We start from the raw sequence: 26,438 nt of genomic DNA, 5'->3' as shown, positions 1-26,438 counted from the left end.
AGAGATAGCACACACAGCAGTGGCACACAAGCCCTGACTGAGGCCAATATTTTTCTACCACTGATTGATGTAGTGTTTTTGTGTTGAGGTAGAATTTAGAACACAAATCACGGAAAAAATAAATAGGCTTTCTATGGCCCACTCAGTGAGAGATGGCACACACAGGGATGGCACTGTAGCAGAAATGCCAATCTTAATCTCCCACAAAAAAAAAAAAAAAAAAAACAGGGACTGTCCTACAATTACTATCTCCCTGCAGTAATCTAAGCCAGGTATGGCAGGCAGCAATAGGAGTGGACTGATGCACAAATTAAATAAAAAGTGTGGACAAACAAAAAAGATAGCTGTGCAGAAAGGAACAAGAGGATATGTGCTTTGAAAAAAGCAGTTGGTTTCCACAGTGGCGTACACACAGCAATACAGCTATCACGGAGCCTTCTAGGGCAGCCCAATGAGCTACAGCGCTGAGGGAAAAAAAAAAAAAAGGAGCTTCCACTGTCCCTGCACACCGAAGGTGGTGTTGGACAGTGGAAATCGCTACAGCACAAGCGGTTTGGTGGTTAGTGGACCCTGCCTAACGCTCTCCCTGCTTCTGACGAAGCGGCAGCAACCTCTCCCTAAGCTCAGATCAGCAGCAGTAAGATGGCGGTCGGCGGGAACGCCCCTTTATAGCCCCTGTGACGCCGCAGACAGCAAGCCAATCACTGCAATGCCCTTCTCTAAGATGGTGGGGACCAGGACCTATGTCATCACGCTGCCCACACTCTGCGTTCACCTTCATTGGCTGAGAAATGGCGCTTTTCGCGTCATTGAAACGCGACTTTGGCGCGAAAGTCGCGTACCGCATGGCCGACAAGCACAGGGGTCGGATCGGGTTTCATGAGACGCCGACTTAGCCAAAAGTCGGCGACTTTTGAAAATGATCGACCCGTTTCGCTCAACCCTACTGATAAGGTTTCACGTTTACACGCACATGTTCGTGTTCTACGACCCTTTTGCACCCCAGTAATTCTGAGAAGAGGTCCCTTTTCCTCTGGAGCAACTCCCAACACTGCTGTTTCTGGGCCTTCGACAGCGTCTCTGCTATGGCGACACCGCCAACCTCGCATTCTGACTTACCCAGCAAGCACGGAGTTTCAGCTGGCTCTGTCTTGCCATGGCTTGATGAGGTTGACATGATAGATCTGATATGGTTTCCGTCTTCCTGGTTGATGAATCTTATGGTTTACCTCACCAAGCTTCTCCACCACCTCAGACCACCCTTGCCATTTGGCCAAAAAATAGCACAGGAACTCGGTCTCCCGGATTGAACTGCCTTACTTTGGCTGATCGGTTGTAGGCCCTGGCCTGAGTTTCTTGTGACTGGAGGAAATATCCATTTACGATGGGCATCACCGTCGCAATTCTCTGCTGCATCAGTGTCACATGCTCAATGACGCTTCTGTGGGGTGTGACTTTGGCTTCCCAGGATTCCTTGGCTATATCCAGGAGACCTCTCAGCTGTCGGACATACAAAAGTTTGCAGGGCGAGAACCCCGTAGAGGCCTGTGGAACCTCATGGATGGAGAACAACAGATACGGTAAGAGACAGTCCCATTATCTAAATGTACTACATGGTCAACATAGTGCGCACACGCCACCCAACGCCATTATTCCTATGGCCGGCACGTGCGCACTGCTATGTTAACGTTGTAGTACACTACTTCAGTAAAATGGCGCCGGAGTCGGCGCGTGCGCATATTGCAATTTTCAGCACCATTTTATTGAAGTATTGTACTACAAAATTAATGGGAAACTGTCACCAGTAATAGCGCTGTTAACCTGCAGATAAGGGGTTATTGTGCAGGTTAATAGTGACATTATGCTGCCTGGCTCCAGAATGTAGCGGGGAGAAAATTAACTTTATTCTCCCCGCCAGCACTCTGATTCAGTCATGGTGGCGGAGGTGACTCAGCTTCAGTCATTGCTCTGAGTATACAGAGCGGCCGCTGTAACCGCAACCCCGGCCCTGATTGACACTGGCTCTACATTGAGTCCTGCTGCATTCAGTACAGGCGCCGGGCAGCATAATAACACTAGTAACCTGCAGATTAATCGCATATCTACAGGTTTACAGTGCTATTTCTGGTGACAGGTTTCCTTTAATTTTGTAGTACATTACTTCCAAATAAGGCTACGTTCACATTTGCGTTGTTCGGTGCTGCGTCGGCGACGCAACGCACAACGCACGAACAACGCAAACACAACGCATGCACAACGCTGCGTTTTGTGACGCTTGCGTTCTTTTTTTCAATGCAAAAAAAATGCAACTTGTTGTGTCCTGTGCGCCCTGACGCGTGCGCCCAAAAAAACGCAAGCGTCACAAAACACAATACAACACATGTCCATGCGCCCCCATGTTAAATTTAGGGGCGCATGACACATGCGTCGCCGCTGCAGCGCCCGACGCAAATGTGAACGTAGCCTAACAGCGCCGGATTAAGTGCGTTCGCATACCGCGATTGCCAGCGCCTTTTTCATTGAAGACATTATATAAATTTGCACACCACACACTCTCCTTCTTGGTGTTTGTGCTGTCTGGTCTGAAAGATCACTGGCGGCTGGGAGTACCCACAGTCCCTGTGTCTCAACGTCGCATCATGCAATCATGCAGTCTGACATTTAGATGTAGCAGAGCTAGACCCGTCGTGAGTCAAATGGATTAGCAGCATCTCTGTGGAATGGTGAGGAATATTGTTGTTTTTTATTTTTAACTCTTTTGCAGATGACAAGGGTGAGGTTGTAAGTATGGTTTAATTAATATTTATTAAAGGAGTCTGTGTCATTCTTTCAATTAAAGGACTTTATTCTTGGTGTCTGTGTCTTATTGACGCCTTTCCATTACAGACCTCAGGGCTTGATGTCACCTGACAATACAAAGGTTACATCAACCCCCCAACTATCACCCTACTTTCCACCGCTAAAAGGCAAGTGGGAAAAGTGAGGCTAAGTGCCAGAATTGGCACATCTTAGAGATGTGCCTTTTCTGTGGCATCTGAGAGCTCATGTTTTTAGCCTGGGGGGCAGTATCCATGGCCCCTTCCTAGGCTATTAAATTATAAATTATATTAAATGAATTATATTACATAATATAATTTAATAATATCATTAATATCATTGTATATGTCACTGATATCTATATATCTACCTATTCTATGTGTATTTACTGTATGTAAGCCATCTATTCTATCCTGTTGGCTCCTGCTGTGATTTTACACTAAGCGGCTGCTGAATTGCTGGCTTTTATTCTATCTACTGTATATACTCGTGTATAAGCCAAGTTTTTCAGCACATTTTGTTTGTGCTGAAAACGCCAACCTCGGCTTATACACGAGTCATTGTTCAGGGAGCCGGCGGGGGAGCGGCGGAGCATCGGCAAAAGCCGGCGGCTGTGGCTGTAACTGTGCAACTGCTAAAGAGAAATGAATATTCATTTCTCTTATAGCGCACAGTGACAGCTGCAGCCGCCGGCTTCCAGAAGACATCATACTCACCCTCTAGCGTGCCCTCACAGCATCTCGTTCGTACCGGCGCCTGCAGTTCTTCCTGTGCTGAGTAATCACCGCTCATTAACCCCTTTACCCCCAAGGGTGGTTTGCACGTTAATGACCAGGCCAATTTTTACAATTCTGACCACTGTCCCTTTATGAGGTTGTAACTCTGGAATGCTTCAACGGATCCTGGTGATTCTGACACTGTTTTCTCGAGACATACTGTACTTCATGATAGTGGTAAAATTTATTTGATATTACCTGCGTTTATTTGTGAAAAAAATGGAAATTTGGTGAAAATTTTGAAAATTTCGCAATTTTCCAACTTTGAATTTTTATGCAATTAAATCACAGTGATATGTCACACAAAATACTTAATAAAAACAGAAAAAATCGTCAGTTTGCAATGTAGTACAAATATATATGGCGACTCATAAATTAAATAGCAACATAGGAGAACCAAGAGCCAAAACTAGCCAGAAAATTCACAAAAAATTAAGTTTATTAGATGAATCCATTACATAAGTAAGATAAATAGTGATAAAAATCAATTAAAAGAGCATTTAGTAACTGCATCCATAAATACACCCAGACGTCCAGGTGATTATGACAGGACAAAAATGACTATAATATACATTGTAATGATCGTAAATATCAAGCCAAGTGCTAACCACACATGAACCTGGTTATCATAGGTGAGTGGCGATTAAATTAAGTCTGAAAAAGTATACTACCAGTAATCAAATGGTGAAGATCACCACATCTCACCATGGATACATAAATGTGATAAGAAGTCAAATAGGTGAATTACCCATGTGTGTGGTAAGGTCCTGCCAGGGTCCTGGATCATGTACCCCAACGCACGTTTCGCAGTGAAGTATTGCCGCTTCCTCAGGGGGCGTGGTTTAATAAGGTTCTCTATCCGGTTTAAATAGTGATCCCATTAGGTCATGTGGTGTGAGTAAGTGAAAGAATAAAGTGCGCAAGCGTGAACCGCCGACTAATCCCCCTGCTGCGCTTCAAGCCTCAGTCCTAGCTAACAGATCCCGGTCACGTGAGCGGACCAGCGCCACGCCCACATCACGCTACCCGGGACCGCTGCCAGGAAGAAGGCAGAGCGCAACAGGTTTATATGTCCGCGTGTGTAAATTTAAAGTGACCGTGCATGTAAGGTGCATAGATAATACTATGCTTTGCTTGTATGAATTTGTGTAAATGAATGTGGTTAAAAGGTGTGCAAAAAAAGTGCACACATGTATAATATAAGAAAAGTGCCTCTATATTACTACCGTATATACTCGAGTATAAGCCGACCCGAGTATAAGCCGACCCCCCTAATTTTGCCACAAAAAAACTGGGAAAACTTATTGACTCGAGTATAAGCCTAGGGTGGAAAATGCAGCAGCTACCGGTGAATTTCAAAAATAAAAATAGATGCTCCATACTGTTCATTATGGCCCCATAGCTGTGCCATATAGTGCTCTGCACCATTATTGCCCCATAGCTGTGCCATACAGTGCTCTGCACCATTATTGCCCCATAGCTGTGCCATATAGTGCTCCGCACCGTCCATTATTGCCCCATAGCTGTGCCATATAGTGCTCTGCACCATTATTGCCCCATAGCTGTGCCATATAGTGCTCTGCACCGTCCATTATTGCCCCATAGCTGTGGCATACAGTGCTCTGCACCATTATTGCCCCATAGCTGTGCCATATAGTGCTCTGCACCGTCCATTATTGCCCCATAGCTGTGCCATATAGTGCTCTGCACCATTGCCCCATAGCTGTGCCATATAGTGCTCTGCACCATTGCCCCATAGCTGTGCCATACAGTGCTCTGCACCATTATTGCCCCATAGCTGTGCCATATAGTGCTCCGCACCGTCCATTATTGCCCCATAGCTGTGCCATATAGTGCTCTGCACCATTATTGCCCCATAGCTGTGCCATATAGTGCTCTGCACCGTCCATTATTGCCCCATAGCTGTGGCATACAGTGCTCTGCACCATTATTGCCCCATAGCTGTGCCATATAGTGCTCTGCACCGTCCATTATTGCCCCATAGCTGTGCCATATAGTGCTCTGCACCATTGCCCCATAGCTGTGCCATATAGTGCTCTGCACCATTGCCCCATAGCTGTGCCATATAGTGCTCTGCACCATTGCCCCATAGCTGTGCCATATAGTGCTCTGCACCATTGCCCCATAGCTGTGCCATATAGTGCTCTGCACCATTATTGCCCCATAGCTGTGCCATACAGTGCTCTGCACCATTGCCCCATAGCTGTGCCATATAGTGCTCTGCACCATTGCCCCATAGCTGTGCCATATAGTGCTCTGCACCATTGCCCCATAGCTGTGCCATATAGTGCTCTGCACCATTATTGCCCCATAGCTGTGCCATACAGTGCTCTGTGTTATGGTTCTCAATGGCAAGAGAACATAGCCCAGCATACATAAGAACAAGCTCTTGGAAGGATGGAAACTAAACTGACCATGAACTAAACCTGCCGCACAACTAACAGTAGCCGGGTAGCGTGCCTACATTTTATCCCTAGACGCTCAGCGCCAGCCGGAGGACTAACTAATCCTGGCAGAGGAAAATACAGTCCTGGCTCACCTCTAGAGAAATTTCCCCGAAAGGCAGACAGAGGCCCCCACATATATTGGCGGTGATTTTAGATGAAAATGACAAACGTAGTATGAAAACAGGTTTAGCAAAATCGAGGTCCGCTTACTAGATAGCAGGAAGACAGAAAGGGCACTTTCATGGTCAGCTGAAAACCCTATCAAAACACCATCCTGAAATTACTTTAAGACTCTAGTATTAACTCATAACATCAGAGTGGCAATTTCAGATCACAAGAGCTTTCCAGACACAGAAACGAAACTGCAGCTGTGAACTGGAACAAAATGCAAAAACAAACAAGGACAAAAGTCCGACTTAGCTGGGAGTTGTCTAGAAGCAGGAACATGCACAGAAAGGCTTCTGATTACAATGTTGACCGGCATGGAAATGACAGAGGAGCAAGGTTAAATAGCGACTCCCACATCCTGATGGGAACAGGTGAACAGAGGGGATGATGCACACAAGTTCAATTCCACCAGTGGCCACCGGGGGAGCCCAAAATCCAATTTCACAACAGTCTCCCCCCCTCAAGGAGGGGGCACCGAACCCTCACCAGAACCACCAGGGCGATCAGGATGAGCCCTATGAAAGGCACGGACCAGATCGGAGGCATGAACATCAGAGGCAGTCACCCAAGAATTATCCTCCTGACCGTATCCCTTCCATTTGACCAGATACTGGAGTTTCCGTCTGGAAACACGGGAGTCCAAGATTTTTTCCACAACGTACTCCAACTCGCCCTCAACCAACACCGGAGCAGGAGGCTCAACGGAAGGCACAACCGGTACCTCATACCTGCGCAATAATGACCGATGAAAAACATTATGAATAGAAAAAGATGCAGGGAGGTCCAAACGGAAGGACACAGGGTTAAGAATCTCCAATATCTTGTACGGGCCGATGAACCGAGGCTTAAACTTAGGAGAAGAAACCCTCATCGGGACAAAACGAGAAGACAACCACACCAAGTCCCCGACACAAAGCCGAGGACCAACCCGACGCCGGCGGTTGGCAAAAAGCTGAGCCTTCTCCTGGGACAACTTCAAATTGTCCACTACCTGCCCCCAAATCTGATGCAACCTCTCCACCACAGCATCCACTCCAGGACAATCCGAAGATTCCACCTGACCGGAGGAAAATCGAGGATGAAACCCTGAATTACAGAAAAAAGGAGACACCAAGGTGGCAGAGCTGGCCCGATTATTGAGGGCAAACTCCGCTAAAGGCAAAAAAGCAACCCAATCATCCTGATCTGCAGACACAAAACACCTCAAATATGTCTCCAAGGTCTGATTCGTCCGCTCGGTCTGGCCATTAGTCTGAGGATGGAAAGCAGACGAGAAAGACAAATCTATGCCCATCCTAGCACAGAATGCCCGCCAAAATCTAGACACGAATTGGGTTCCTCTGTCAGAAACGATATTCTCCGGAATACCATGCAAACGAACCACATTTTGAAAAAACAGAGGAACCAACTCGGAAGAAGAAGGCAACTTAGGCAGGGGAACCAAATGGACCATCTTAGAGAAACGGTCACACACCACCCAGATGACAGACATCTTCTGAGAAACAGGAAGATCCGAAATAAAATCCATCGAGATGTGCGTCCAAGGCCTCTTCGGGATAGGCAAGGGCAACAACAATCCACTAGCCCGAGAACAACAAGGCTTGGCCCGAGCACAAACGTCACAAGACTGCACAAAGCCTCGTACATCTCGTGACAGGGAAGGCCACCAGAAGGACCTTGCCACCAAATCCCTGGTACCAAAGATTCCAGGATGACCTGCCAACGCAGAAGAATGAACCTCAGAAATGACTTTACTGGTCCAATCATCAGGAACAAACAGTCTACCAGGTGGGCAACGATCAGGTCTATCCGCCTGAAACTCCTGCAAGGCCCGCCGCAGGTCTGGAGAAACGGCAGACAATATCACTCCATCCTTAAGGATACCTGTAGGTTCAGAATTACCAGGGGAGTCAGGCTCAAAACTCCTAGAAAGGGCATCCGCCTTAACATTCTTAGAACCCGGTAGGTATGACACCACAAAATTAAACCGAGAGAAAAACAACGACCAGCGCGCCTGTCTAGGATTCAGGCGTCTGGCGGACTCCAGATAAATTAAATTTTTGTGGTCGGTCAATACCACCACCTGATGTCTAGCCCCCTCAAGCCAATGACGCCACTCCTCAAAAGCCCACTTCATGGCCAAAAGCTCCCGATTCCCAATATCATAATTCCGCTCGGCGGGCGAAAATTTACGAGAAAAAAAAGCACAAGGCTTCATCACGGAGCAGTCGGAACTTCTCTGCGACAAAACCGCCCCAGCTCCGATTTCAGAAGCGTCGACCTCAACCTGAAAAGGAAGAGCAACATCAGGCTGACGCAACACAGGGGCGGAAGAAAAGCGGCGCTTAAGCTCCCGAAAGGCCTCCACAGCAGCAGGGGACCAATCAGCAACATCAGCACCCTTCTTAGTCAAATCAGTCAATGGTTTAACAACATCAGAAAAACCAGCAATAAATCGACGATAAAAGTTAGCAAAGCCCAAAAATTTCTGAAGACTCTTAAGAGAAGAGGGTTGCGTCCAATCACAAATAGCCTGAACCTTGACAGGATCCATCTCGATGGAAGAGGGGGAAAAAATGTATCCCAAGAAGGAAATCTTTTGCACCCCAAAAACGCACTTAGAACCCTTCACACACAAGGAATTAGACCGCAAAACCTGAAAAACCCTCCTGACCTGCTGGACATGAGAGTCCCAGTCATCCGAAAAAATCAGAATATCATCCAGATACACAATCATAAATTTATCCAAATAATCACGGAAAATGTCATGCATAAAGGACTGAAAGACTGAAGGGGCATTTGAAAGGCCAAAAGGCATCACCAAATACTCAAAGTGGCCCTCGGGCGTATTAAATGCGGTTTTCCACTCATCCCCCTGCTTAATTCGCACCAAATTATACGCCCCACGGAGATCTATCTTAGAGAACCACTTGGCCCCCTTTATGCGAGCAAACAAATCAGTCAGCAGTGGCAACGGATATTGATATTTAACCGTGATTTTATTCAAAAGCCGATAATCAATACACGGCCTCAAAGAGCCATCTTTCTTAGACACAAAGAAAAAACCGGCTCCTAAGGGAGATGACGAAGGACGAATATGTCCCTTTTCCAAGGACTCCTTTATATATTCTCGCATAGCAGCATGTTCAGGCACAGACAGATTAAATAAACGACCCTTAGGGTATTTACTACCCGGAATCAAATCTATGGCACAATCGCACTCCCGGTGCGGAGGTAATGAACCAAGCTTAGGTTCTTCAAAAACGTCACGATAGTCAGACAAGAATTCAGGAATCTCAGAGGGAATAGATGATGAAATGGAAACCAAAGGTACGTCCCCATGCATCCCCTTACATCCCCAGCTTAACACAGACATAGCTTTCCAGTCGAGGACTGGGTTATGAGATTGCAGCCATGGCAATCCAAGCACCAACACATCATGTAGATTATACAGCACAAGAAAGCGAATAATCTCCTGATGATCCGGATTAATTCGCATAGTTACTTGTGTCCAGTATTGTGGTTTATTACTAGCCAATGGGGTGGAGTCAATCCCCTTCAGAGGTATAGGAGTTTCAAGAGGCTCTAAATCATACCCACAGCGTTTGGCAAAGGACCAATCCATAAGACTCAAAGCGGCGCCAGAGTCGACATAGGCGTCCGCGGTAATAGATGATAAAGAACAAATCAGGGTCACAGATAGAATAAACTTAGACTGAAAAGTGCCAATTGAAACGGACTTATCAAGCTTCTTAGTACGCTTAGAGCATGCTGATATAACATGAGTTGAATCACCACAATAAAAGCACAACCCATTTTTTCGTCTAAAATTCTGCCGTTCGCTTCTGGACAGAATTCTATCACATTGCATATTCTCTGGCGTCTTCTCAGTAGACACCGCCAAATGGTGCACAGGTTTGCGCTCCCGCAGACGTCTATCGATCTGAATAGCCATTGTCATGGACTCATTCAGACCCGCAGGCACAGGGAACCCCACCATAACGTCCTTAATGGCATCAGAGAGACCCTCTCTGAAATTCGCCGCCAGGGCGCACTCATTCCACTGAGTAAGCACAGACCATTTACGGAATTTTTGGCAGTATATTTCAACTTCATCTTGCCCCTGAGATAGGGACATCAAGGCTTTTTCCGCCTGAAGCTCTAAATGAGGTTCCTCATAAAGCAACCCCAAGGCCAGAAAAAACGCATCCACATTGAGCAACGCAGGATCCCCTGGAGCCAATGCAAAAGCCCAATCTTGAGGGTCGCCCCGGAGCAAGGAAATCACAATCCTGACCTGCTGTGCAGGATCTCCAGCAGAGCGAGATTTCAGGGACAAAAACAACTTGCAATTATTTTTGAAATTTTGAAAGCAAGATCTATTCCCCGAGAAAAATTCAGGCAAAGGAATTCTAGGTTCAGATATAGGAACATGAACAACAAAATCTTGTAAATTTTGAACTTTCGTGGTGAGATTATTCAAACCTGCAGCTAAACTCTGAATATCCATTTTAAACAGGTGAACACAGAGCCATTCCAGGATTAGAAGGAGAGAGAGAGAGGAAGGCTGCAATATAGGCAGACTGCAAGTGATTCAATTGAAAGCACACTCAGAACTGAAGAGAAAAAAAAAAAAAAAAAAAAAATTTCAGCAGACTTCTTTTTTCTCTCCTTTCTCTGCCAATTAATTTAACCCTTTGTGGGCCGGTCAAACTGTTATGGTTCTCAATGGCAAGAGAACATAGCCCAGCATACATAAGAACAAGCTCTTGGAAGGATGGAAACTAAACTGACCATGAACTAAACCTGCCGCACAACTAACAGTAGCCGGGTAGCGTGCCTACGTTTTATCCCTAGACGCTCAGCGCCAGCCGGAGGACTAACTAATCCTGGCAGAGGAAAATACAGTCCTGGCTCACCTCTAGAGAAATTTCCCCGAAAGGCAGACAGAGGCCCCCACATATATTGGCGGTGATTTTAGATGAAAATGACAAACGTAGTATGAAAACAGGTTTAGCAAAATCGAGGTCCGCTTACTAGATAGCAGGAAGACAGAAAGGGCACTTTCATGGTCAGCTGAAAACCCTATCAAAACACCATCCTGAAATTACTTTAAGACTCTAGTATTAACTCATAACATCAGAGTGGCAATTTCAGATCACAAGAGCTTTCCAGACACAGAAACGAAACTGCAGCTGTGAACTGGAACAAAATGCAAAAACAAACAAGGACAAAAGTCCGACTTAGCTGGGAGTTGTCTAGAAGCAGGAACATGCACAGAAAGGCTTCTGATTACAATGTTGACCGGCATGGAAATGACAGAGGAGCAAGGTTAAATAGCGACTCCCACATCCTGATGGGAACAGGTGAACAGAGGGGATGATGCACACAAGTTCAATTCCACCAGTGGCCACCGGGGGAGCCCAAAATCCAATTTCACAACACCCCCTGTGACCAGCCAACTTGGAGTCAAGTACCAACTTGAGGATCTGCAGACGGACGGCCTCAGGGACGTAGATACGTCAATCTCTGAACCACATGCCACCCTTAAAGACAAGATTAATATCAACAGGTGGGTTGGCCAGAAATACATCACCGTCATAAGCCTCCCTGCACTTCTTCCACAAGTCCTGATCATGGATAACTCCGATGAAATTGGCATCAGATAGAATGGTCTTGGACGGGGCTCCAGGTACGGAATCCGCAGCATGGATTCGGGATAAAGCATCAGCCTTCCCATTATGAGAACCTGGACGGTATGAGATAACAAAATTAAATTGATTTAAAAATAAATTCCAACGAGCCTGACGAGGAGAAAGACATCTAGCGGATCTGAGGAACTCTAAATTGCGATGGTCAGTAAGCACTACGATCTGTTGTGCAACTCCTTGCAGATGATGCCTCCATTCCTTGAAAGCTGCAATAATAGCCAGCAATTCCTTGTCTCCCACATCTTAATTCTTCTCTGCTGAGGTTAGTCTATGAGAAAAGAAAGCACAAGGATGTAGCAGACCCTTCTCTCCAGTTCTTTGGGAGAGAATAGCCCCCAAAGCATTATCAGAAGCGTCCACCTCCACAATGAAAGAAAGTGTTGGATCTGGGTGTATCAACAGCAGTGCTGAGGTGAAACAGATCTTAAGCCGATCAAAAGCTTCTTGAGCCTGTGATGACCACTTAAAGGGCTTTTCCTTCTTTGTCAAGGAAGTAATGGGACGGATAATATCAGAAAAATTTAGAATAAAACGTCTGTAGAAATTTGCAAAACCAATAAAACGTTGCACCTCCTTAACCTTCTTGGGTACCGGCCAGTCAAGGATAGCCTAAATCTTACCAGATTCATGTTCAGCCCCTGGGGAGAGATGATATAACCTAAGAACTGTATCTCAGAACGATGGAACTCGCATTTCTCCGACTTGATATACAGATGGTTCTCTTTCAGACGTCTTAAAACAGCTTTGACATGTTCTTCATGTTCCTGTAGAGAGTCAGAAAAGATTAGAATATCATCCAAATAGATCACCACAAACTGGTACAACAGATCTCTGAAAATGTCATTAGCAAGGTGTTGAAACGTTGCAGGGGCATTACAAAGCCTGAAGGGCATCACGAGATATTCAAAGTGTCCATACCGGCATCGGAATGCTGTCTTCCAGTCATCCCCTGGACGAATACGCACCAAATTATAAGCCCCATGAAGATCTAGTTTAGAGAACACCTTAGCATGGCGGACTCTTTCCAGTAATTCGGGAATCAGAGGCAAAAGGTAACGATTCCGTACGGTTACCTTATTAAACTCTTGATAGTCCACATAGGGTCTCAGGGACCCATCCTTCTTCTTTACAAAAAATATAGGTGCCCCTGCTGGTGAGGAAGAAGGACGTATGAAGCCTTTGGCCAGATTTTCATCAATATACTCCTTTAAGGCTTGAAGCTCAGGTGCCGCCAAAGGATATACGTTACCAAAAAGGAATAGCTGCCCCAGGAAGCAACTCAATGGGACAGTCATAATGCCTGTGTGGAGGAAGCTGATCTGAATTCTTCTTGTCACAGATGTCAAAGAACTCTTTATATGCTGAAGGTAAAGTAAATACCTGTACTGGTGGTTCCATAGCTGTGGACTCGGGGACAGCTTCAGTTATTGCTGAGTTGCTCCCTGTTGGAAAGATAATCTCCTTGGTCTCCCAGTTGATAGTTGGATTATGAGAACGCAGCCAAGGGATGCCTAAATTCACAGGAAAATGAGAAGAAATTAACAAGAAAGAGAGTTGCTCTTGATGATTAGGCTCCAACAAAATCTCAAGGGGTGCGGTCTCCTGATCCACAGGCCCGGATATTAAAGGTGACCCATCCACTGTTTCCATGGTAATTGGAGAGGCTCTTTGCTGAATTTCAATACCATCTTCATTGGCAAATGCGATATCCATAAAATTGCCACCTGCACCAGAGTCAATCATAGCTGCACTGGAAATCCATTGTCCTGTACACAGGATCTTAATTGGGAGAGAACAGTGAGAGTTCTTTTCATTTAGCTCCTTGGCTGGTGAAGTCATAGAAAGTGAATGGAATACAGCGTTTAAAGGCAGGCTACATTCAGAGATGTCAGATTCATCATCATAGTTGTCATACTCCCCTACTGCTGCTAGCACCTTGTTAGGCCGCTTGAGACACTTGGGACAGTTGATTAGAAAGTGGTCAGACTGGCCACAGTAGAAACATAAGACTTTCTCGAAGGCGATGCTCCCGTCACTCATTACTCTCGCGTCTCTGAACAGAATCAATTTGCATGGGCACCTCCTCTACCTCTCGAGATGTTTTACCCGCAGGCTCTTTGGAAGGAAGGGAAAAGTTAGAAATACGGTTATATGCAGCAAACTTCTCCTGCCTACGCTCAGTAAGGCGAATGTCAATGCGCACACAATGCTGTATATATGTTTCTAGCTCTTGTGGTGATTCAGAGCGAGCTAATTCATCCTTTACAATGCTAGACAGACCCCTTTTAAAAATAGGTAATTGTGCATAACTGTCCCAATTAGTATCTACCGCTAATCTCCTGAATTCAGTAGCATACTCAATAACAGAACGTTTAGCCTGGCGTAAAGACAATAAAGCGGATTCAGCGGTTGCACGGTGATTAGGGTCATCAAACATTAATGCCATAGTGGCCAAAAAATTGTCCAAATCATTTAACCGCGGGTCACAAGACTCAATCATCGGATTCGCCCAGGTGAGCGCTCGTGCGGTCAGCAGCATTATTACACACAATACTTTGGATCTATTATTAGGAAACCGGTCAGCATGCACATAAAAATATAGCATACATTGATTCACAAAGCCACAAAATTTGTCGCGATCACCATTAAATCTGAATGGGGGCAACTTAGGTGGGCTAGCTGGTGGCGGTTGCCCAGATGGAAAAATCGCTTGTGCAGCCATTTGCGTGCTTATGTCCTGAAAAGCCCGTCCATACTGGAACTCTATGCCAGCAAGTTTGTTTTCCTGGGCTGCCATGCGGGTGCTTAAGTCCTGCAAAGGTTGTCCAAACACTTGTTGATTGTGTTCAAAGCTTCCAAACTTCTTTTGCAGACCTTCCACATCTTTCTGCAGTGATCTAATTATGGAAAACACCTGCTCTAGTCTGCTTTTTGCAGTCATTGTTTCCAGCAGTCTCCTCTTTTGGGGCTAGAGTATCCTGTAATAATTATAGGGGATAACTCAGGAGACTCTTTGCATGGAACAAGACAACTACAGGACACAGTTTTATAAGTGGTAAAGTCTATATTATCACACGGTGATTCAAACAGGTGTAGAGAGAAACTCAAGTCCACAACACTTGGTGTAAATAAAACGCAGCTTAACAGTCTATAGGAAACTTCAGAGGAAAGTGCAATCACCCAGAAAGTCTATGAAGCACAATTATTCTTGAGGATACTTGACACGAATAAGTCCTTGGTAGTCCAAACACAGATAGATATGCTTATAAGGCAGTACAAATAATATCTTAACACAACCAGGGAGGCCTGGGTAAAAGTCTCAGGTTTAAGCAGAGCAGCAACAGCTTACAAGTCCAGCAAATGCAGATGGAAACAAACACAAGCAGCCAGATGGAGGATTACTGGAAACCGATGTATGCAGCAGAAACTCAGAGCTGAATAGCAGGATCTCCACACAGGTTCACAAGAGCAGGTGCAAAGCCAGGGAGTCACCAGGGTAGAGCTGGATGCAAGGCAGAATACTCTAGCACAGTCTAAAGGCTGGGGTGGAGTTATGTAGCAGGAAGACACAGTGCACATGAGACCAAAGACGCCATCTTGGAAAAGGGCAGTAATGCACAAAAGGTAATCAAAATGTTCAGAGTCCTGACACCCAGCTACTAGTTTGCGCCAAACAGCCGGCTTTGGCTTTTTTCTTGACCCTCTTACCCGGGTCATGAGGTTGATCAGGCTCCTCTTTCTTTCTCCCAGGCAACAAGGGAGGCAGCCTCAACAGTTCCGGACCCGGCTCGGTACAGGTAACCACAGCCCGGTCTTCCTCCTTACATTTACATTTTTTTTTAGATTTTTCAGTTTTAACATAGCCAAATTGTAGGTCATCTGACTATTTATGTAATGTTCCATGTGTAGGAGATTTAGAGCCACTGTCAATACATGAATACAGCACCAAGCTTAGTACAGAGATCAATTACAATGTCAGGTAAGCCCCATATACTTCTGTATTGCATGAACCTACACCTCCCAGTATGTCATGACTTCTGTATATGGGATGGACCCTCACTGATTAGCACATAACCCAAACTTACATAGCCCAATAAAATACACAACACTTTATTTTGGTTCCTAAATTCCCACAGCTTTTATTAAAGATCACATGTGTATATTAAGAGTCAGATGAAATGCTAGGCAAGTATATTCTGAGATTTACGAATACCGTGAGATCCCCGAACTGCCTGCCACACAGCAATCGGCAGGCAGCAATCCAGGGGCGTCACGCTCTGACTTGCCACAGTAGCAAAGCCAGGCCTCTTAAAGGGCTCCAATGACCCTACCAAAGATCTTAATTCTTGTGCTTAGCAGCTAAGCCACCCCTGGATGATGTTACCATTATACCATCCTTCAGGCGGGCACCAAAGCTCAGCTTATTCGCCACCATTGTGTAACAGCTTCTATTAAATTAAAATGAGTCCACCATAACTTGCTGCACACTTCCTACTGACTTCCCAACCACCACAGGAGAGGCCATTTGACACCTTAAATGGCCCAATCCCCCACCAAATTAACCAATCTTAAATTATATTATCTTTAGTACTCGATTAACAGCAACAAAACATACAACAGCCCCAGTCCTGATTATTGCTAAAGTTTAATCTAAGCGACATAAATAATGAAATAATATAATGCTGGTCTCGCCCTGGCAGTCAGTAAAGTATTGAGTCAGTACTTATACAACTCTAGACTGCCAAAGCAGTGGGGTGATTGTAAAGGGATGATCTGGGTATAGGGATCCCAACTTACCTTTGACACCTTAAGACGTGTAACGGCCGAAGGCTACGAGATAAAATACTTATCAAAACATGTTTCTGTATCGTCTACACTGGAAAATATTCTTAACCCTTTTCGATAATATGTAGCCAGAATCTTGATAACTAAGTTGTCTGAAACCACCACAATCCGGTAGCCGCAGACCGAGCCTAGCTACAGTGGTGCCGGTAGCAAATAACAAAGAATTCAGCTTAACAAAACTATGGACCGGTTGAAGACAGACAACCTTTCTATTGACCAGGCCACAAATATCAAAAACCACTAGCTGCAAAACCAAACCAGCTATAGTGGAATCGCCTGTTTAGTGGAATCAGGAAAACTATGTAATAAAAATATATTTAAATAACCAAAATCGACTGCAATATTACAAACCACTAGCCACAAAACCACTACAGTTATAGTGGCACCACTTGGGTATTGCAAATAGAAAAAATAGTAAATTGTTTTTAATCTTTTTTTTTTATAAATATTAAATATTGTGTAGATCGTCTCCTTGGTAAAAGTGGCTTCATCATTAAACTGCAAACATTGCAAAATTAAATATCTGTCTCCACGCATATGCCCATGTGCACAGATACGTACAGCGTTAGCCTCCACAACTAGCCTGTGAACCCCTGCCTCCTACAGTGGTGTACAATGGCTCCAGAGCGCAGGCACACTGTCCAGACCCCCCTGCTTAGTGATGATTGAAGGTGCCAAAACCCCCAGCTTTGGGCAGGGGGGTGATATGTGACAAAGTTACGGGTAATTGTAATAGAGGGGAGATATGTGTCACTGCGCTTAATGGCGTCAGTGACATGAAACCAGAGTTTTTTCCTATGTGTTGTGAGGGTTAAGTTAAAGTTGCATAATGTGCTGGTTTCATGTGGACCTTCATAGAGTCAGAGGGAGGAGGTCCATTTTATCTCCACCTGCAGAGCTGCCAGGACCTGTGTGATGTCATGATCATGTGGTCAGTCACATGATGGAAAAAGTCACATGGTTTGGGGATTAAATAACTGAGCTCTACAGGCAGTCTTGTTTCAGCAAGACTGGAGAGAGTATCCTCCAGTAGTTCTGTGTCTTGTAGAGGAAAGACTGAACCTGTGTTGTTCCAGAGCTGGGTGCCACCCGCAAGTATGTACCGTGTTGCAGCGTTTTTGTTTTTATTTGTTGTTTTCCTGTTTTAGCCGGAAAGGCTGAGTTTATTTTCCCCTCTTGTTGGTTTATGCTGCATAATAATAAACCAACCCAGGATTAAAGAGACAGTGTTCCTATTTTCTACCTCCGTATACCGCCAGGTGAGTTGAACTACCACAACTGTCATTATTCAAAAATACTTTCAAGCTGAATAACCCTTTAAGGTATGTGTCCACGTTCAGGATTGCATCAGGATTTGGCGCAGGTAAAATCTGCACCAAATCTGCACCTGAGGTCACTGTCAGGTCACCTGCGTTTTTCATGCGTTTTTTTGAGGCGTTTTTTCATGTGGATTTGTGTGTGTTTTTGTAAGCTCAATAAATATATACAAAAAAAAAAAAAAAGTTGTGATGTCATTTCTTGTCCAGCCTCTTCATTTACATACTCCATTGAAGAATATACACACACAGATAGATAGATACGTTAGATGGATACCATAGATAGATACGACACATATCTATCTATGGATCTATCTATCGTATTTATCTATGGTATCTATTTATCTATAAATATATCTCTATATAGATATGTCGATAGATAGATATATTGATAGATAGATAATAGATACGATAGATAGTAGATAAACAGATGATTGATAGATACGATAGATAGATACAATAGATGGATCACACAAGCGAGAAACTCGGAAGAGTCTTGCATCTTAATACCCGGCACTCGGGTGTATTTCAATGCAGCTGCACGCTCCACTCCCGAGTGCTGGCGACAGTGTCTGGTATTAAGATGCGAGACTCATCCGAGTTTGTCGCATGTGTGATCTCGGCCTTAAATAAAGACACACACACGAAATCTGTGTTAGGCCGGGGTCACACTCGTGAGAAACTCACACAAGTCTCTTGCTTCAATACCCGGCACTGCCACCGGCACTCGGAAGCGGAGCGTGTGGCTGCATATATTTCTATGCAGCTGAACGCTCCGGTCCCGAGTGCCAGCAGCAGTGCTGGGTATTGACGCTGGCCTTAAACGCAATATGTTTAATTTTAAAAAAAATAAATTAAAAAAAAATGGAGCGGGCTTATTTAAAGGGACACTGTCACCTGAATTTGGAGGGAACAATCTTTAGACCTAGGGGTGGGGTTTTCGGGTGTTTGATTCACCCTTTCCTTACTCGCCGGCTGCATGCTGGCTGCAGTATTGGATTGAAGTTCATTCTCTGTCCTCCGTAGTACATGCCTGAACAAGGCAAGATTGCCTGAACAAGGCAAGATTGCCTTGTGCAGGCATGTACTACGGAGGACAGAGAATGAACTTCAATCCAATATTGCAGCCAGCATGCAGCCGGCGGGAAAGGAAAGGGTGCATCAAACACCCGAAAACCCCGCCCCTAAGTCTAAAGATTGTTCCCTCCAAATTCAGGTGACAGTGTCCCTTTAAGCACAGATTTTACACACATAAAATCTGCAGAATTTTACTATATTACAAGTGGTTAGGTTTTACCTTAAATTTCATCCACGTGTTTTTTTTTTGTGTGGGAGCCACACGTAAATTTTATTTTGCTGCGTTTTTTTAAGTTTACCACCTTGTCAATTTCTGTTGCAGAAATGCTCCTTTTCGGTGCAGATTTAATTCATTAATAGAGATATCTAAATCCACAGGTTAAAGCATTGACCTTGCATTGTTTTGTTGTGTGTGTTTGTGGTTTTTTTAAGTGCATTTATGTAAAAAAAAACAAAAAAACAAAAATGCATTTTAAGTATGGAAATGTGCACAGATTTTTGGTGCAAAAACTATGTAGATTTCAGTGTAGACTAAAACATGCACCAATTATGAGATGTGTGAACCTACCCTTAGGCTAGAATAACCTAAAACCCTTTCAATGTATAAAACTGATAATCATTATTCATAAATTAATGAGAAATACAAATTGAAGGTGCAAATTAGTTAATTAATATGGACCTGGACTTCCTGAAGTCGTCCAGAGCTTGTTTCTGCCATTCCATTTAGATAGCATTCTTCCTGTACTAAGCACCTAATTATAAAGCGTAATGTGTAATATTTATATATAGTGTCAAGATTGTTCTATTTATCGACCTTGATCATGGCTGTGTTCCCTGACCAAGAGCTTCTACTTGTCCTTGTTTCTTATTTGTGGATGTGCTGTACTATAATGAAACGGGACAATCTGTCACATCATCTGCCTATAATAAATGTGGATCCAGGGCTGTCAAAAGGTGATAACTGCTCCAAGATAGGAAGGTCATGTGCTAATCGTAGTTGTCACTTCCCATTCCCGGAGCTCTGACAAAGACAAGTATAATTTTGGTACCCTGCCTCAATACCTTGTAGTATTGAATTTCAGGATCACTTGATCAGACGCTCCTATTCAACTAGTTACCTGCATTAAAGACTTACATAGTCACCATTATAAAAGACTCCACAGATTCAATTAATCAGTCAGTCAGACTCTAACCTCAACAACATGGGCAAGACCAAAGAGCTTTATAAGGATGTCAGGGACAAGACCTGCACAAAGCTGGAATGGGCTACAAAACCATATGTAAGGCACTGGGTGACAAGGAGACAACTGTTGGTGCAATAGTAAGAAAATGGAAGAAATACAAAATGACTGTCAATCGACATCGATCTGGGGCACCATGCAAAATCTCACCTCATGGGGTGTCCTTGATAATGAGGAAGGTGAGAGATCAGCCTAAAACTACATGGGGGGAACTTGTTAATGATCTCAAGGCATCTGGAACCACATTCACCAAGAAAATCATTGGTAACACATTAAGCCGTAAAGGTTTAAAATCCTGCAGTGCTCGCAAGGTCCCCCTGCTCAAGAAGGCACATATGCAGGCCCATCTGAAGTTTGCCAATGAACACCTGGATGATTCTGTGAGTGATTGGGAGAAAGTGCTGTGGTCAGATGAGACCAAAAATGAGCTCTTTGGCATTAACTCAACTTGCCGTGTTTGGAGGACGAGAAATGCTGCCTATGACCCAAAAAACACCGTCCCCACTGCCAAGCATGGAGGAGGAAACATTATGTTTTCGGGGTGTTTCTCTGCTAAGGGCACAAGACTAATTCACCGCATCAATGGGAGAATGGAGCCATGTACCATAAAATCCTGAATGATAAACTCCTTCCCTCCGCCAGGACATTAGAAATGGATCGTCGCTGAGTCTTACAGCAAGACAATTATCCAAAACATACAGCCAAGACAACAAAGGTGTGGCTCAAAAAGAAGCACATTAAGGTCATGGAGTGGCCTACTGTCATGATCTCTGCAGGCAGAGATCATAGCAAGCCTATAGAGGGACAAGCTCTCGGAAGATGGAACTATACTGACCATGAACTAAGCCTGCCGCGCAACTAGAAATAGCCAGGTAGCATTTCCTATTTATCGCTAGATGCCCAGCTCTGGCCTAAGACCTAAATAGCTAGCAGAGGGAAATATAAGACCTGGCTCACCTCTAGAGAAATATTTCCAAAGAAGACAGTAGCCCCCCACATATAATGACGGTGAGTTCAGATGAAACAACAAACGCAGCAGGAAAATAGTCTTAGCAAATTTGAGGTCCGCTTACTAGATAGCAGAAGACAGATAGTATACTTTCATGGTCAGCAGAAAAACACTAACAAAACACCATCCAGAGATTACCTTAAACTCTGGCATTAACTCATAACGCCAGAGTAGCAATCCCTGATCAACGAGAGCTTTCCAGACACAGTAACAAAACTTCAGCTGTGAACTGGAACAAATAGGCAAAACAAAACAAGGACAAAAGTCCAACTTATCTAGTAGTAGTCTAGAAGCAGGAACAAGCACTGAGAGGCATCAGATAACATTGTTGACCGGCAAGAAACCACCAGAGAAATGAGCTTAAATAGCGACACCCACTACTGATGGAACCAGGTGAAACAGGAAAGAGGATGACAAGTCCAATTCCACAAGCGGCCACCGGGGGAGCCCAGAATCCAAATTCACAACAGTACCCCCCCCTCAAGGAGGGGGCACCGAACCCTCACCAGATCCACCAGGGCGACCAGGATGAGCCCTATGGAAGGCACGAACAAGATCAGAAGCATGAACATCAGATGCATTGACCCAAGAATTATCCTCCTGGCCGTAACCCTTCCAGTTAACCAGATACTGGAGTTTCCGTCTGGAAACACGAGAGTCCAAAATTTTCTCCACAACGTACTCCAACTCACCCTCAACCAACACCGGAGCAGGAGGCTCAACTGAAGGTACAACAGGTACCTCATACCTGCGCAATAACGACCGATGAAAAACGTTATGAATGGAAAAGGACGCAGGGAGGTCCAAACGGAAAGAAACAGGATTAAGAATCTCCAATATTCTATAAGGGCCGATGAACCGAGGTTTAAACTTAGGAGAAGAGACCCTCATAGGGACAAAACGAGAAGACAACCACACTAAATCTCCAACACAAAGCCGAGAACCAACACGACGATGACGGTTGGCAAAACGCTGAGTCTTCTCCTGGGACAACTTCAAATTGTCCATAACCTGCCCCCAGATGTGATGTAATCTCTCCACCACCGCATCCACTCCAGGACAATCCGAGGATTCCACCTGACCGGAGGAAAATCGAGGGTGAAACCCCGAATTACAGAAAAACGGGGACACCAAGGTGGAAGAACTGGCCCGATTATTGAGGGCGAACTCTGCCAATGGCAAAAAAGCAACCCAATCATCCTGGTCAGCAGAGACAAAACACCTCAGATATGTCTCAAGGGTCTGATTAGTCCGCTCGGTCTGGCCATTAGTCTGAGGGTGAAAAGCAGATGAAAAAGACAAATCTATGCCCATCCTAGCACAGAATGCCCGCCAAAATCTAGACACAAATTGGGTACCTCTGTCAGAAACAATATTCTCAGGAATACCGTGCAATCGGACAACATTCTGAAAAAACAGAGGAACCAACTCAGAAGAAGAAGGCAACTTGGGCAGAGGAACCAAATGGACCATTTTAGAGAAACGGTCACAGACCACCCAGATGACAGACATCTTCTGGGAAACAGGCAGATCTGAAATAAAATCCATCGAGATGTGTGTCCAAGGCCTCTTAGGAATAGGCAAGGGCAACAGCAGTCCGCTAGCCCGAGAACTACAAGACTTGGCCCGAGCACAAACGTCACATGACTGCACAAAGACTCGCACATCTCGTGACAGGGAAGGCCACCAGAAGGATCTTGCCACCAAATCCCTGGTACCAAAAATTCCGGGATGACCTGCCAATGCAGAAGAATGTACCTCAGAGATGACTCTGCTGGTCCAATCATCCGGAACAAACAGTCTATCAGGCGGACAACGATCCGGTCTATCCGCCTGAAACTCTTGCAAGGACCGCCGCAGATCAGGAGAAACGGCCGACAAAATTACTCCCTCCCTAAGGATACCTGTGGGTTCAGAATTACCAGGAGAGTCCGGGTCAAAACTCCTAGAAAGGGCATCTGCCTTAACATTCTTAGAACCCGGTAGGTATGACACCACAAAATTAAAGCGAGAAAAAAATAAAGACCAGCGCGCCTGTCTAGGATTCAGGCGTCTGGCAGTCTCAAGATAAATCAAATTTTTGTGGTCAGTCAATACCACCACCTGATGCCTAGCCCCCTCGAGCCAATGGCGCCACTCCTCAAACGCCCACTTCATGGCCAAAAGCTCCCGATTCCCAACATCATAATTCCGCTCTGCGGGCGAAAATTTGCGAGAAAAGAAGGCACAAGGCCTAATGACGGAGCAGTCGGAACCTTTCTGCGACAACACTGCCCCAGCTCCGATCTCCGAAGCGTCAACCTCAACCTGAAAAGGCAGATTCACATCAGGCTGACGCAACACAGGGGCAGAGGCAAAACGGCGCTTAAGCTCCTGAAAGGCCTCTACAGCATGAGGGGACCAATTAGCAACATCAGCGCCTTGTCTGGTCAAATCAGTCAGTGGTTTAACGACATCCGAAAAACCAGCAATAAATCGGCGGTAAAAGTTGGCAAAGCCCAAAAATCTCTGAAGACCCTTAAGAGAGGAGGGCTGAGTCCAGTCACAAATAGCTTGCACCTTGACGGGATCCATCTCAATGGAAGAGGGAGAAAAAATATACCCCAAAAAGGAAATTTTCTGGACCCCAAAAACGCACTTAGACCCCTTCACACATAAAGAATTAGACCGCAGAACCTGAAAAACTCTCCTGACCTGCTGGACATGAGAGTCCCAGTCATCAGAAAAAATCAGAATATCATCCAGATATATTATCATAAATTTATCCAGAAAATCGCGGAAAATATCATGCATAAAAGACTGGAAAACTGAAGGGGCATTAGAAAGACCAAAAGGCATGACCAAATACTCAAAGTGGCCCTCGGGCGTATTAAATGCGGTCTTCCACTCATCCCCCTGCCTGATCCGCACCAAATTATACGCCCCACGAAGATCAATTTTAGAGAACCACTTAGCACCCTCTATACGAGCAAACAAATCAGTAAGCAATGGCAATGGGTATTGATACTTAACAGTGATCTTATTCAGAAGCCGATAATCAATACATGGTCTCAAAGAGCCGTCTTTTTTTTGAGACAAAGAAAAACCCAGCTCCCAAGGGAGAAGAAGATGGACGAATATGTCCCTTTTCCAAAGACTCCTTTATATATTCCCGCATAGCAGCATGTTCCGGCACAGACAAATTAAACAAACGACCCTTTGGATATTTACAACCCGGTATCAAATCTATGGCACAATCGCACTCACGGTGCGGAGGTAACGACCCAAGCTTGGGTTCGTCAAAGACGTCTTGATAATCAGAGAGGAACTCAGGGACTTCAGAGGGAATGGACGACGAAATAGAAACCAAAGGTACGTCCCCATGAATACCCTTACATCCCCAGCTCAACACAGACATTGCTCTCCAGTCCAAGACTGGGTTGTGAGACTGCAACCATGGCAATCCCAGTACCAAATCGTCATGTAAATTATACAGCACCAGGAAACGAATAATCTCCTGGTGATCCGGATTGATACGCATGGTTACTTGTGTCCAGTATTGTGGTTTATTATTAGCCAATGGGGTGGAGTCAATCCCCTTCAGAGGAATAAGAGTCTCCAAAGGCTCTAAATCAAAACCACAACGATTGGCAAAGGACCAATCCATAAGACTCAGAGCGGCGCCAGAGTCAACATAGGCGTCCGTGGCAATGGATGACAAAGAGCAAATCAGGGTTACAGACAAAATAAACTTAGACTGAATGGTGCCAATGGAAACAGACTTATCAAGCTTCTTTGTACGCCTAGAGCATGCCGATATAACATGAGTAGAATCCCCACAATAGAAACACAATCCATTCTTCCGTCTAAAATTCTGTCGCTCGCTCCTGGACAGAATTCTATCACACTGCATACTTTCTGGCGTCTTTTCCATAGACACCGCCAGATGGTGCACCGGTTTGCGCTCCCGCAGACGCCTATCAATCTGAATAGCCATTGTCATGGACTCATTCAGACCTGCAGGCAAAGGGAACCCCACCATAACATCCTTAATGGCATCAGAGAGACCTTCTCTGAAAGTTGCCGCCAAGGCGCACTCATTCCACTGAGTAAGCACAGACCATTTACGGAATTTTTGGCAGAAAACTTCAGCTTCGTCTTGCCCCTGAGATAGTGCCATCAAAGTTTTTTCTGCCTGAAGTTCCAAATGAGGTTCCTCATAAAGCAAGCCCAAGGCCAGAAAAAACGCATCCACATCGCGTAACGCAGGATCCCCTGCTGGCAATGAGAAGGCCCAATCTTGAGGGTCTCCCCTGAGCAAGGAAATCACAATCCTAACCTGCTGAGCAGGGTCTCCAGCTGAACGAGACTTCAGGGACAAATAAAGCTTACAATTATTTCGGAAATTCTGGAAGCTAGCTCTATTCCCTGTGAAGAACTCCAGCAAAGGAATTCTCGGCTCAGATACCGGAGCATGTACCACAAAATCTTGTAAATTTTGTACTTTCGTGATGAGATTATTCAAACCCGCAGTTACACTCTGGAGATCCATTATTGTCAGGTGCACACAGAGCATACAGAGATTAGGAGGAGAGAGAGAAAAAAGACTGCAGCAAGGCAGACTGGAGGAAAAAAAAAAAAAAAAATTCCAGCAGACTTCTTATAACTCTCCTTTCTAAACCTGGGTCTTTAACACTTTATTGGCCGGTCAAACTGTCATGATCTCTGCAGGCAGAGATCATAGCAAGCCTATAGAGGGACAAGCTCTCGGAAGATGGAACTATACTGACCATGAACTAAGCCTGCCGCGCAACTAGAAATAGCCAGGTAGCATTTCCTATTTATCGCTAGATGCCCAGCTCTGGCCTAAGACCTAAATAGCTAGCAGAGGGAAATATAAGACCTGGCTCACCTCTAGAGAAATATTTCCAAAGAAGACAGTAGCCCCCCACATATAATGACGGTGAGTTCAGATGAAACAACAAACGCAGCAGGAAAATAGTCTTAGCAAATTTGAGGTCCGCTTACTAG

Source organism: Ranitomeya variabilis, chromosome 2 (genome assembly GCF_051348905.1).
Source record: "Ranitomeya variabilis isolate aRanVar5 chromosome 2, aRanVar5.hap1, whole genome shotgun sequence".
Classification (NCBI taxonomy): domain Eukaryota; kingdom Metazoa; phylum Chordata; class Amphibia; order Anura; family Dendrobatidae; genus Ranitomeya; species Ranitomeya variabilis.
This window is presented reverse-complemented; position numbering follows the sequence as displayed.